This window comes from Hemitrygon akajei, unplaced genomic scaffold (genome assembly GCF_048418815.1).
Source record: "Hemitrygon akajei unplaced genomic scaffold, sHemAka1.3 Scf000039, whole genome shotgun sequence".
NCBI lineage: Eukaryota > Metazoa > Chordata > Chondrichthyes > Myliobatiformes > Dasyatidae > Hemitrygon > Hemitrygon akajei.
Window position 1 is genome coordinate 7,089,438 of NW_027331925.1, and position 12,679 is coordinate 7,102,116.

The window sequence follows — 12,679 nt, forward strand, 5'->3', positions numbered from 1 at the left end:
CATTCTGTATCACTGTGTGTCAGGAGTGGACAATCCCATGTGCTGGAGCTTTTTGAAAGCATCTGTTGGATAAGTCACCGGCACCCAATGGGATGTACCCCAGGACACTGTGGGAAGTGAGGGAGGAGATTGCTGAGCCTCTGGCGATGATCTTTGCATCATCAATGAGGACGGGAGAGGTTCCAGAGGATTGGAGGGATGCAGATTCTGTTCCCTTTTTCAAGAAAGAGAGTAGAAATAGCTCAGGAATGTCACAGGTTACAGCGGGACATTGATCGGATGCAAAACTGGGCTGAGAAGAGGCAGATGGAGTTCAACCCAGATAAGTGTGAGGTAGTTCATCTGGTGGGTCAAATATGATAGCAGAACGTAGTTTTAATGGTGAGACTCTAGGCAGTGTGGAGGATCAGAGGGATCTTAGGGTCTTTGTCCATAGGAAACTCAAAGCTGCTACGCAGTTTGAATTTGTGGTTCAGAAGGCCCGCGGTGCATGAGTTTAAGAGCTGAGAGGTAATGTTGCAGCTATATATGACCCTGGTCAGACCACACTCTGATTACTGTGCTCATTTCTGGTCGCCTCACTACAGGAAGGACGCGGAAACCTTAGAAAGGGTGCAGAGGAGATTTACAAGGATGCTGCCTGGATTGGGGAGCATGCCTTCTGAGAATCGGTTGAGTGAGCCCGGCTTTTCACGATGGAGGATGAGAGGTGACCTGATGGAGGTGTACAAGATAATGAGAGGCATTGATCATGTGGATAGTCAGAGGCTTTTCCCCAGGGCTGAACTGGCGAGCACGAGTGGAGATATTTTGAAGGTGCTTGGAAGTAGATACAGAGGAGATGTCAGGGGCCTGTGTTTTTTACGCAGAGTGTGGTGAGTGTGTGGAACGGGCTGCCGGCGACCGTGGTGGAGGTGGAAACGGTAGGGTCTTTTCAGAGACTCCTGGACAGGTACATGGAGCTGTGGGCAAGCCTAGGCAGTTCTACGATAAGGACATGTTGGGCTCAGCTTTGTGGGCCGGAGGGCCTGTGTTGTGCTGCAGATTTTCTTTGTTTCTGTGTTCTATCATCCACCTGTTGCAGTGAGCTCACTCCCACCGGAATGATGCTGGTGGCATTGTGAGAATCATAATTTTAGATCGCTCTAGTGCCTTCAATGAAATCCATCCGCGTCTTCTGAGCAAGAAATTGCAAAGAATGGGTGTAGACAAATCCACTCTCTCCTGGATCACTGCCTTCCTGACTGATAGACGCCAGTTTGTACCGCTGGGTGGCTCTGTGCCTGAGGTGGAGGTGAGTGTCACTGGAGCCCACAAGGGACTGTCCTGTCTCCGTTTCTGTTCACACTGTACACCTCAGACTTTCAGTACAACTCTGAGTCTGGCCACTTGCAGAGGTTCTCTGATGACTCTGCGGTAGTTGGGTGCATCAGAGATGGGCAGGAGTCGGGGTACAGAGGACTGGTGGGCAGGGTTGTGGAACAGTGAGGGAGGAATCACCTGCTCCTGAATGTGGCCGATACCAGGGAAATGGTGATTGATTTTAGGAGGAAGAGATAGATAGATAGATAGATAGATAGATAGATAGATAGATAGATAGATAGATAGATAGATAGATAGATAGATAGATAGATAGATAGATAGATAGATAGATAGATACTTTATTCATCCCCATGGGGAAATTCAACTTTTTTTCCAATGTCCCATACACTTGTTGTAGCAAAACTAATTACATACAATACTTAACTCAGTAAAAAATATGATATGCATCTAAATCACTATCTTAAAAAGCATTAATAATAGCTTTTAAAAAGTTCTTAAGTCCTGGCGGTTGAATTGTAAAGCCTAATGGCATTGGGGAGTATTGACCTCTTCATCCTGTCTGAGAAGCATTGCATCGATAGTAACCTGTCGCTGAAACTGCTTCTCTGTCTCTGGATGGTGCTATGTAGAGGATGTTCAGAGTTTTCCATAATTGACCGTAGCCTACTCAGCGCCCTTCGCTCAGTTACCGATGTTAAACTCTCCAGTACTTTGCCCACGACAGAGCCTGCCTTCCTTACCAGCTTATTAAGACGTGAGGCGTCCCTCTTCTTAATGCTTCCTCCCCAACACGCCACCACAAAGAAGAGGGCGCTCTCCACAACTGACCTATAGAACATCTTCAGCATCTCATTACAGACATTGAATGACGCCAACCTTCTAAGGAAGTACAGTCGACTCTGTGCCTTCCTGCACAAGGCATCTGTGTTGGCAGTCCAGTCTAGCTTCTCGTCTAACTGTACTCCCAGATATTTGTAGGTCTTAACCTGCTCCACACATTCTCCATTAATGATCACTGGCTCCATATGAGGCCTAGATCTCCTAAAGTCCACCCCCATCTCCTTGGTCTTGGTGATATTGAGACGCAGGTAGTTTGAGTTGCACCATATCACAAAGTCCTGTATCAGTTTCCTATACTCCTCCTCCTGTCCATTCCTGACACACCCCACTATGGCCGTGTCATCATTGACGACAGAGGACATTGACGAGTCCTGTATACATTCTGGGAGAAGAGGTTACTGTGGTGGAGGAGTACAATTAGCTGGGTGTTCAATAGACATGACTGGAAAACCAACAGAAAGGTTGTTTTCAAGAAGGGGATGAGTAGACTCTATCTTCTATGAAGCCGAGATGCTTGAATGTGTGAGGCGGGTTGGTGCAGATCGTTTACCAGTCTGTTGTAGCGAGTGCAGACTTCTTTGCTGCTTTCTGTTGGGGGAGCAGCATCGGTGCAAAAAGACAAAATAAACTCATCAGAAAACATGGATCCATCCTTTGACAGAACCCGGACTCTTTCGAGTTAGTGGTGGGGAGGGGGTCACTGAACAAACTGTTAGTGATTATGGACAATCTGTCATATCCTCTCCATGACCTACCCGACAGGCAGCAGAGTCCCCATCCCTCTTTCCAACAGACTCACTCATCCCCGCCGTCTCAAGCATAGTTGCAGAGATTGTTTCTTACCAAATGCAAGAGTTCATCTTTCTGCGATAGGTGAACACACATCTTAGTTCAATAATCCCTGCATTATTATTTCATGCAATATTATTCCACATTGGTACAGTATTACTGTATATATTATTATTGTCTACTTTCTTTTTAGTAAAGTCTGCACACTGCTAAGTGTGTTTTTAAATGTTGCTGCTGTAACGGAATGAATTTCCCACTCAGGATGAATAAAATATTATTATTCTCCAGCCGTTTATCTTTATCACTTATTAACTTCTCAGCTCTTAACTCTCCCCGTCTCCCGGTTTACCCTATCACCTCATCTCCCCCCACATTCTTACTCCCTCCCTTCCTTTCCAGTCCTGAAGAAGGGTGTGGGTCTGAAACGCCGACTGTTCTCTCCTCTCCATAGTTGCTTTCTGCCCCCCTGAGTTCCTCCAGCATTTTGTGGGTGTTGCTTTGGATTTCCGCGTCTGCAGATTTTTTTATCCTGTTTTATCCAATGCGCATGCGTGGGCGGCACAGCCAATCGTGAGCAATGCGCATGCGCTCAGCAGACGAGAGGCTCTCGGTGATCGGACGCAGGTAGGAGCGGGGCCGCGGGTGGGAACTTAATCACCGGCGTCTGAACCGCGATTAAAGGAAAATTACTATGAGCTCCGTCCACACTGCTCCCGCACCTCAGGACAGTCCCAGTCCTTTCCGTCTCTCTCAGCCCCACGATTTACCCGAGCCACGGGGAGTTTGCGGCGCCGCCATTTCTCCGGCGCATACGCATCGCTGTTTCCTTTGATGGCGGATAGACAGGTTTCTCCTCCGTGGTGTCTTCTGGGTAAGGAGGCAGCCATGGTTGACGCGCCAGCGTTGTCCCCATAGAGAATGTCCCTAACGCAGCGACCTCCAGCCATGTAAATCCGAGGATTAGTACGTCGGAACAAAAATGTAGTGTCCAGTTACTCTCGGATGAAGTCTACCTCCCAGTCAGTGAAAATGTCAATTAGTACTATATAGCATAAAAAAATCTGCCGGTCAGCTTTAGTTTTCTGGGTAAATAACGATATGAAACACCTTTGTCCTCGATGACAGGTGACTTGTAGCTTTCACATCACAAAAGTGCCACACTCCAATGAGAATAACTGCTGCCTACCCCTTCATAGTCATTGGCATTGCCATCGATGGGTTCATCACTCAATCAGCTGGGGGGGGAGGGAATCCCAGTAATTAGAAAATCTCAAGGATCAGACATGTAGTAACAAGTTCACTTTGTCGTGTTGTGGAACATGACCTGAACTTGAAATATACCAAAGGACAGAGACAGATTGAGCCAAGTCACAGGTTGATTGAAGGCAGAAATAGCCCATTCTCATACAGACAGGAATACAGTCAGAGATTTTGTTGGTCAGTCAGGATGCCTGATCCGTGCCTTGTTAGAAGATGGGGAGTTCACATATAACATAAGTCTGCAATTCATTACAGGCCCTTCAGACAGCATCATGCCGACCATATCACCTACTCTAGAATCTGCCTAGAGTTTCACTACCAAATAGCCCTCTATTATTCCCAGCTCCACGTACGTACCTAACAGTGTCTGAAAAGACCCTTATTGTATCCACCTCTACCACCGTCGCTGGCAGTACCTGCCACTCTCTGTGTGAAAAACATACCTCTGGTAGCCCCCTTGTACCTACTTCCAAGCACCTTAAAACTATGCCCCCTCATGTTGGCTAGTTCAGCCCTGGGAAAAAACCTCTGCCTATCCACACGATCAATGCCTCTCATCATCTTATACAGCTCTCTCAGGTCACCTCTCATCTTCCATCGCTCCAATGTTTACTCAACCTACTCTTGTAAGGCATGCTCTCCAATCCAAGCAACATCCTTGTCAATCTCCTCTGCACCCTATTTAGAGTATTTTTTTCCTGTAGTGAGTTGATCAGAATTGAACACAGTGCTAAAAGTAGGGCCTAACGAAGGGCTTTTATATCTGTAATAGTACCTCACCGCTTTTGAACTCAGTCCCATGGCTGATGAAGGCCTTCTTAAAAACATTGTCCAGCTGCGTAGCAGCTCTGCATGAACTATTGACACAGATCCCAAGATCTCACTGATCCTCCAAACTGCCAAGAGTCCTATCATTAATATTGTACTCTGTCTTCAAATTGGACCTACCGAAATGAACCACCAAGTTGATCTCCATCTGCTTCCCACAGTCACCTGTGGTATATCTCAACTTGAGATGAACTGGGTGATATTCTGATGCCAGAGCTCACATTGAGAGAAGATCTTATAGAAACATGCAAAATTATGATTCAGATAAATAAGATAGAGGCAGGAAAGTGAGAGTAGAACTGGAGGACATCACTTTAACATTCGGGGCATTTGGGATGGAGATGAAGAACTGCTTTACCCCGAGAGTTGGGAATCTGTAGATTTCTCTGCCCAATGAAGCAGTGGAGGTTACCTCAGTAAATGCATTTGAGACGAGGTTAGATAGATGTTTGCAAAGTAGGGGAATGAAGGGCGATGGGGAAAAGGCAGGTTGGTGGAGACGGGCCAGGTGATGTTCTCCTACTCCTCTTTTTTATGTTCTCATCACAGACTAAAATCTCACCTGAAAAACTGTCCTTCACCTATTGATGTCCTTTCAAATATTTGTACAGGTTTGAAATGCCAGAACACTTGTGCATGGGCTGTCTCTTTCCGGATATATAAGGAGTGGCCAAATATTTTCTTTGCAACACCGAAGCATCTGTTGTCAATCCTTGGAGATGAAGACTTATCTCATCCCAGCTGGAAATGTGTTTTGTGTCTGAAATGAAGTTTTCTGTTGTAACTCAGTGTTATCCACTGGAAGCAGGGTGCTGAGAACACACCAGCATTTGTTCACTGGAGATTAATTCTTCAACTGCATTGATTGTACAAGGGATTCAAACATCTGACTTTCTGAATTGCCAGATGATTGATTGCAGTGAGATATCATTCTCCTTCTCTCAGTGTGGGAAGGGATTCACTCACAGGCTACCCACAGACACACCAGTGCGTTCACAGTGGGGAGAGGCCATTCACCTGCTCTGTGTGAGGGAGGGGAACTACTCAGTCATCCAGTCTGAAGATACATCAGCAAGTTCACACCACAGTGAGATGCTCCACCTGTTCTGACAGCGGGAAATAATTCATTCTGTCGTCGGTGCTAAATACACATCTGAAAGTTCCCCAGTGAGAAGACAGTAACCTGTTTACATGGTGGGAAGGCATTCACACACTCAACCACGCCACAGTGACACCAGCAAGTTCACACCACAGTGAGATGCTCCACCTGTTCTGACAGCGGGAAGTAATTCATTCTCTCGTTGGTGCTAAATACACATCTGAAAGTTCCCCAGTGAGAAGACAGTAACCTGTTTACATGGTGGAAGGCATTCACACACTTAACCATGCCACAGTGACACCAGCAAGTTCACACCGGGGAGAGGCCAATCACCTGCTCTGTGTGGGAAAGGATTCACTCAATCATCTCAACTGAATGAACACCAGTGAGTTCACACTGAAAAGATGCCGTTCACCTGCTTAGTCTGTGGGAAGGGATTCACTCGTTCATCCACACTACAGAGACACCAGCGAGTTCACACCGGGGAGAGACCATTCACTTGCTCTGAATGTGGGAAGGGATTCACTGACTCATCCAAACTTGTGAGGCACTACCGAGTTCACACTGGGGAGAGGCCGTTCACTTGCTCTGAATGTGGGAAAGGATTTGCTCGGTCATCTCAACTGACTGAACATCAGCGAGTTCACAGTGGGGAGAAACCGTTCAGCTGCTTTCAATGTGGCAAGGGGTTCACTCAGTCATCTCATCTGAAAGTACATCAGCGAATTCACACTGGGGAGAAACTGTTCAGCTGCTCTGAATGTGGGAAGGGATTCGCTGATTCATACTCCCTTGTGAAGCACAGCCGAATTCACACTGGGGAGAAGCCATTCACATGCTGTGAATGTGGGAAGGGATTCACTGACTCATCCCACCTTGTGAAGCACAGCCGAATTCACACTGGGGAGAAGCCATTCACATGCTCTGAATGTGGGAAGTGATTCACTGACTCATCCCACCTTGTGAAGCACAGCCGAATTCACACTGGGGAGAAGCCATTCACGTGCTCTGAATGTGGGAAGGGATTCACTGCGTCATCCAACCTGGTGAGGCACAGCCGAATTCACACTGGAGAGAAACCGTTCACCTGCTCAGATTGTGGAAAGGGATTCACTCGGTCATCAGGCTTGAAAGTTCATGAGCAAGTTCACACTGGGCGATGCCAGTCACCTGTTCTGATTGTGGGAATGAATTCACTCAGACATCTCAACTGACTGAACATCAACTGCTCAGACGGGAACGAATTCACTCAGACATTACTGAGCGAACATCAGCGAGTTCACACTGTATAGAAGCTGTTCATCTGCTCTGACTGTGGGAATTAATGCATACATTCATCTCGGCTAACAAAAGACCAGACTGTTTTCAGCAGTGAGAGGACGTTGACCTGCTCAGACTGTGGGAAGGCATTCACACACTGATCCACACTGCAGAGACAGTGGTGGGTTCACACTGTGGTGAGGGTGGTCAGCTGCTCAGACTGTGGGAAGTCATTCACACACTGATCCACACTGCAGAGACAGTGGTGGGTTCACACTGTGGTGAGGGTGGTCAGCTGCTCAGACTGTGGGAAGTCATTCACACACTGATCCACACTGCAGAGACAGTGGTGAGTTCACACTGAGGGGAGGGTAGTCTCCTGCTCTGAATAAAGGGATGGGTTTCAATCAGTAATTCATCCTTGTGTCGCCATATCAAGCTTTGACCCATCGTGAATCGGAGAGATCAGAAGCTTGAGAGGATGTAATTCACTCAGGTTCGCCAATGGAGTATTAAAGGCAGTGGTTCAGGGCAGGTTATTGTTGAGCTTTCAGCAGTGGCCACTCCACAGTCAGGATGGATTATCAAGAAAACCTTCATTAGCAGGAGCAAGTGGAGCGGTCGTTGTTGGAGTGGACAGAGTTGGAGCGGAGACTTTGAGGCTTTAATTCTTTGAGGTTTCAGTGGGGAGAGCAGTCAGTCGGAGAAGGCAAAATCATGATGGAGGTAGAATTTTTTTTGCCCCTTCTTTACATTTTCTCAGTTGGAACAGTGGAGATGCCAGGCAGGATAGTGGAAAGCTCCTTTGCGGGATGTGGGAAGGCAGGGGACCCTCCTGTGTCCCTGATAACTACACCTGTGAGAAGAGCATCCAGCTTCAGCTCCGAACAATCCACATTACGGAGTTGGAGCTGGAACTGGATGAACTCCAGATCATTCGGGAGGCTGAAGGGGTGATAGGTAGGACATTTGAGAGGTAGTTGCACCCAAGGTGCACGGCACAGGAAACTGGGTGACAGTGAGGAAGGGGAAGGGGGAAACAGAGAGTGCAGTTTACCCCTGTGTCCATCCCTCTGAACAACACAGGTATCACTTTAGGTACAGTCGGGGATGGTGGGTTGACCTGGCAAAGGAAAGTCACAGCAACAGTGTCTCTGGCACTTAGTCTGGCTCTGAGACTGAGAAGGGAAGGGAGGAGACGAGGTGAGCTGTGGTCAGAGGTGATTCAGCAACAGGGTCTCTGGCACTTAGTCTGGCTCTGAGACTGAGAAGGGAAGGGAGGAGACGAGGTGAGCTGTGGTGATACGTGGCTATATAGCTCAGGGAACTGACAGGATGTTCTGTAGATGAGAATGAAATTCCAGGATGGTGTGTTCCCTCCTGCATGCTGGCATCTGGGTCATCTCAGGTTGAGTGCTCAGCATTCCTCAGGAGTGTAGACAGTGAAGGTCGTGGTCCATGTGGGTAACAATGAGATGGGCTGGTAGAGTGACGAGGTTCTGTAAAGGGAGTTCAGGGAGTGAAGTGCTAATTTAAAGGGCAGCTCCTCCAGGCCTGTGATCTCAGGACTGCCATCTGTGTGATGTGTCAGGGATCAGAAGATTATACAGTTTAACACGTGGCTAAAGAGTTGGTGCAGGAGGGAGGGTATAAGATTTTTGGATCATTCGAGCTGGTGAGGATTGCTGTGTACAGAGGAATGTGAGTGTGTTGGTGGGGAGAGCACGTCGTTGATGCAGTGTGACTGGGCACACAGGTCTCTCTCTCACGCTGTCTCTCTCTCTCTTTTTCTCTGTCTTTCTCTCACACACACAAACGCATCAGTGAAGTGGGAGGGACGGGAGTGAGAAGGGGAAAGCGGAATGAAGAGGATGGAGTTAGGACTTCTTCACAAAGTCCCAGACTCACGCAACCCTCCCCCTCTGGAATTGGTCCCATTCCCTCCCCCTGGCTGGGGGTGAGCGTTAAGTTGCCTTGTCAACAAGAAAAGGAATTGTTCGATAACATCTGGTTAACACACTTTGATAATAAATTTACTTTGAACTTGAACATTGAAATGTACTGTTTGTGAAACGTGTACTGATGAGAAATGGTCTCAGTGAAGGTCCGAGAGTGGAAAATGAACCGGTGTTCAGCCCCACTGCTCCGTGCCAGACTAGAACCCCTATCGGAGTCTGTCCCATCTCTCTGTGCTTGACACGTCTCACTCTAAAGTTTCCTCTTTCTGTACCTGTCCCAGTGTCTTTTATTTTCCTTCTCAACCCCGTTCCCTGCCTTCTCCCCATGACCTTTGACACCTTTACTGATCAAGCACTGATCAGCCTCTGTTTTAAATAAACCCGATGACTTGGCCTCTGAGCCGTCCGTGGCAATGAATTCCACAGCTCCCTCATCTCTCCAAATGCATGCTGTCTGGAATTAGACATTGTGACGCAGAAGGTTAAAAATGGCACCTGTCTACTCTCTCTATCCCTCTTGTAATCTGATCAAGCTCTTTCCGGTCACACTGAGCCTCCTCCACTCCAGGGAAAACAGCCCAAGTTTGTCCAAACTCTTCTTACACAGTAGCTCAGACAACATCCCGGTGAACCTCTTCGTTGCTGCCCAGAACACCAGCGGCGTAACGGGCTTTGAGTAGTACATGGTGGGTTGTTGATTAATAACGGTGTCGAAGCTGACGTGGAGAAAGCAGCAGTATGGAGTTTAGAGGGAAATTCGAGTGGTGGAGAAGACTCCACCATGAGTATTTCAGTTCCTACGACGAGCGGTATAGCGGTGAGATGGCGAAGCGATGCGGAGGAAGCTGCGGGTGCAGGTAAGAGTGAGTGTCCAGGTAGGAGATGGTGTTAAGCAGCTTTTCACTACGTCTTCCGACCAACAACAATTAACTCAGAGTGGATCAATCATAAGTGCTTTTTATATTTACTTGCAGAAGGGACGATGAGCAATGCACAAGAGCTGGTAATAGCTTTGTCTGAAAACAAAACACAGACAGTACGGTCACCCCGATGGACACAAGTTCACGGACAGGGTGCACTCCGTTGTCTGCTGAATCACAGCTGCGGGTCTGCACTCAAGTGCTCAGGTACCATGTTGCACGAACATTATTAGCAAAGCTCTCTGATACAACACAGGTTCCAGCTGGTTACAGGCCATTTTGGTGTGACAAGTGAAGTACATTTCCACAGTGGTGGAGAAGCATTCCTGCACCCCTCGCCCCCTGTGAAACCCTTCCAACCCCTACACCACTCCCCATTTCTGATAACACCCCCTGTGAAAACCCTTCCAACCCTCACACCACTTCCCATATCAGTTAATACCCTCTGTGAAACCCTTCCAACCCTCACACCACTCCCCATATCTGTTAATACCCTCTGTGAAAACCCTTCAAACCCCTACACCACTTCCCATTTCTGATAACACCCCCTGTGAAAACCCTTCCAACCCTCACACCACTTCCCATATCAGTTAATACCCTCTGTGAAACCCTTCCAACCCTCACACCACTCCCCATATCTGTTAGCACCCCCTGTGAAACCCTTCCAACCCCTACACCACCCCCCATTTCTGATAACACCCCCTGTGAAAACCCTTCCAACCCTCACACCACTTCCCATATCAGTTAATACCCTCTGTGAAACCCTTCCAACCCTCACACCACTCCCCATATCTGTTAATACCCTCTGTGAAAACCCTTCAAACCCCTACACCACTTCCCATTTCTGTTAACACACCTCTGTGAAAACCCATCCAACCCCTACACCACTCCCCATTTCTGTTAACACCCCTTGTGAAAACCCTTCCAACCCCTACACCACTCCCCATTTCTGTTAACACCTTCTGTGAAAACCCTTCTAACCCCTACACCACTCCCATTTCTGCTAACACCCTCTGTGAAAACCCTTCTAACCCCCGCACCACTCCCCATTTCTGCTAACACCCTCTGTGAAAACCCTTCTAACCCCTGCACCACTCCCCATTTCTGTTAACACCCCCTGTGAAAACCCTTCCAACCCGTACACCACTCCCCATTTCTGTTAACACCCCCTGTGAAAACCCTTCCAACCCCCACACACTCCCCATTTCTGTTAACACCCTCTGTGAAAACCCTTTCCAACCCCTACACCACTCCCCATTTCTGTTAACACCCCCTGTGAAAACCCTTCTAACCCCTACACCACTCCCCATTTCTGTTAACACCCCCTGTGAAAACCCTTCCAACCCCTACACCACTCCCCATTTCTGTTAACACCCCCTGTGAAAACCCTTCTAACCCCTACACCACTCCCCATTTCAGCTAACACCCTCTGTGAAAACACTTCTAACCCCTGCACCACTCCCCATTTCTGTTAACACCCCCTGTGAAAACCCTTCCAACCCCTACACACTCCCCATTTCTGTTAACACCCTCTGTGAAAACCCTTCCAACCCCTACACCACTCCCCATTTCTGTTAACACCCTCTGTGAAAACCCTTCTAACCCCTACACCACTCCCCATTTCTGTTAACACCCCCTGTGAAAACCCTTCCAACCCCTACACCACTCCCCATTTCTGTTAACACCTCCTGTGAAAACCCTTCCAACCCTTACACCACTCCCCATTTCTGTTAACACCCTCTGTGAAAACCCTTCCAACCCCTACACCACTCCCCATTTCTGTTAACACCCCCTGTGAAACCCCTTCTAACCCCTACACCACTCCCCATTTCTGTTAACACCCCCTGTGAAAACCCTTCCAACCCCTACACCACTCCCCATTTCTGTTAACACCTCCTGTGAAAACCCTTCCAACCCCTACACCACTCCCCATTTCTGTTAACACCCTCTGTGAAAACCCTTCCAACCCCTACACCACTCCCCATTTCTGTTAACACCCCCTGTGAAACCCCTTCTAACCCCTACACCACTCCCCATTTCTGTTAACACCTCCTGTGAAAACCCTTCCAACCCCGACACCACTCCCCATTTCTGTTAACACCTCCGATCCTTGCAGCCCTCACCATCTGTGAAAACCCTTCTGACCCGTACACCCATCACCATTCTGTAAACCCGCCTGACCCCTCCGCCACTCGCAATCTCTGTAAATCCCTCCACCGTCCACCCCGGCGCATTCAGGTGACATCTGACCCGAGAAAGACACCGACCGTGGCAGGTGGCCGGGCTCACAAAACACATTCACACTGGCTGATTTAGTAAACCTATCGATTTGCATGGTGATCTTCACTAAACCTCTTCCTACCTTCCCATCTTTACTTTCCCCCTCCACTTTCTGCTTTCCA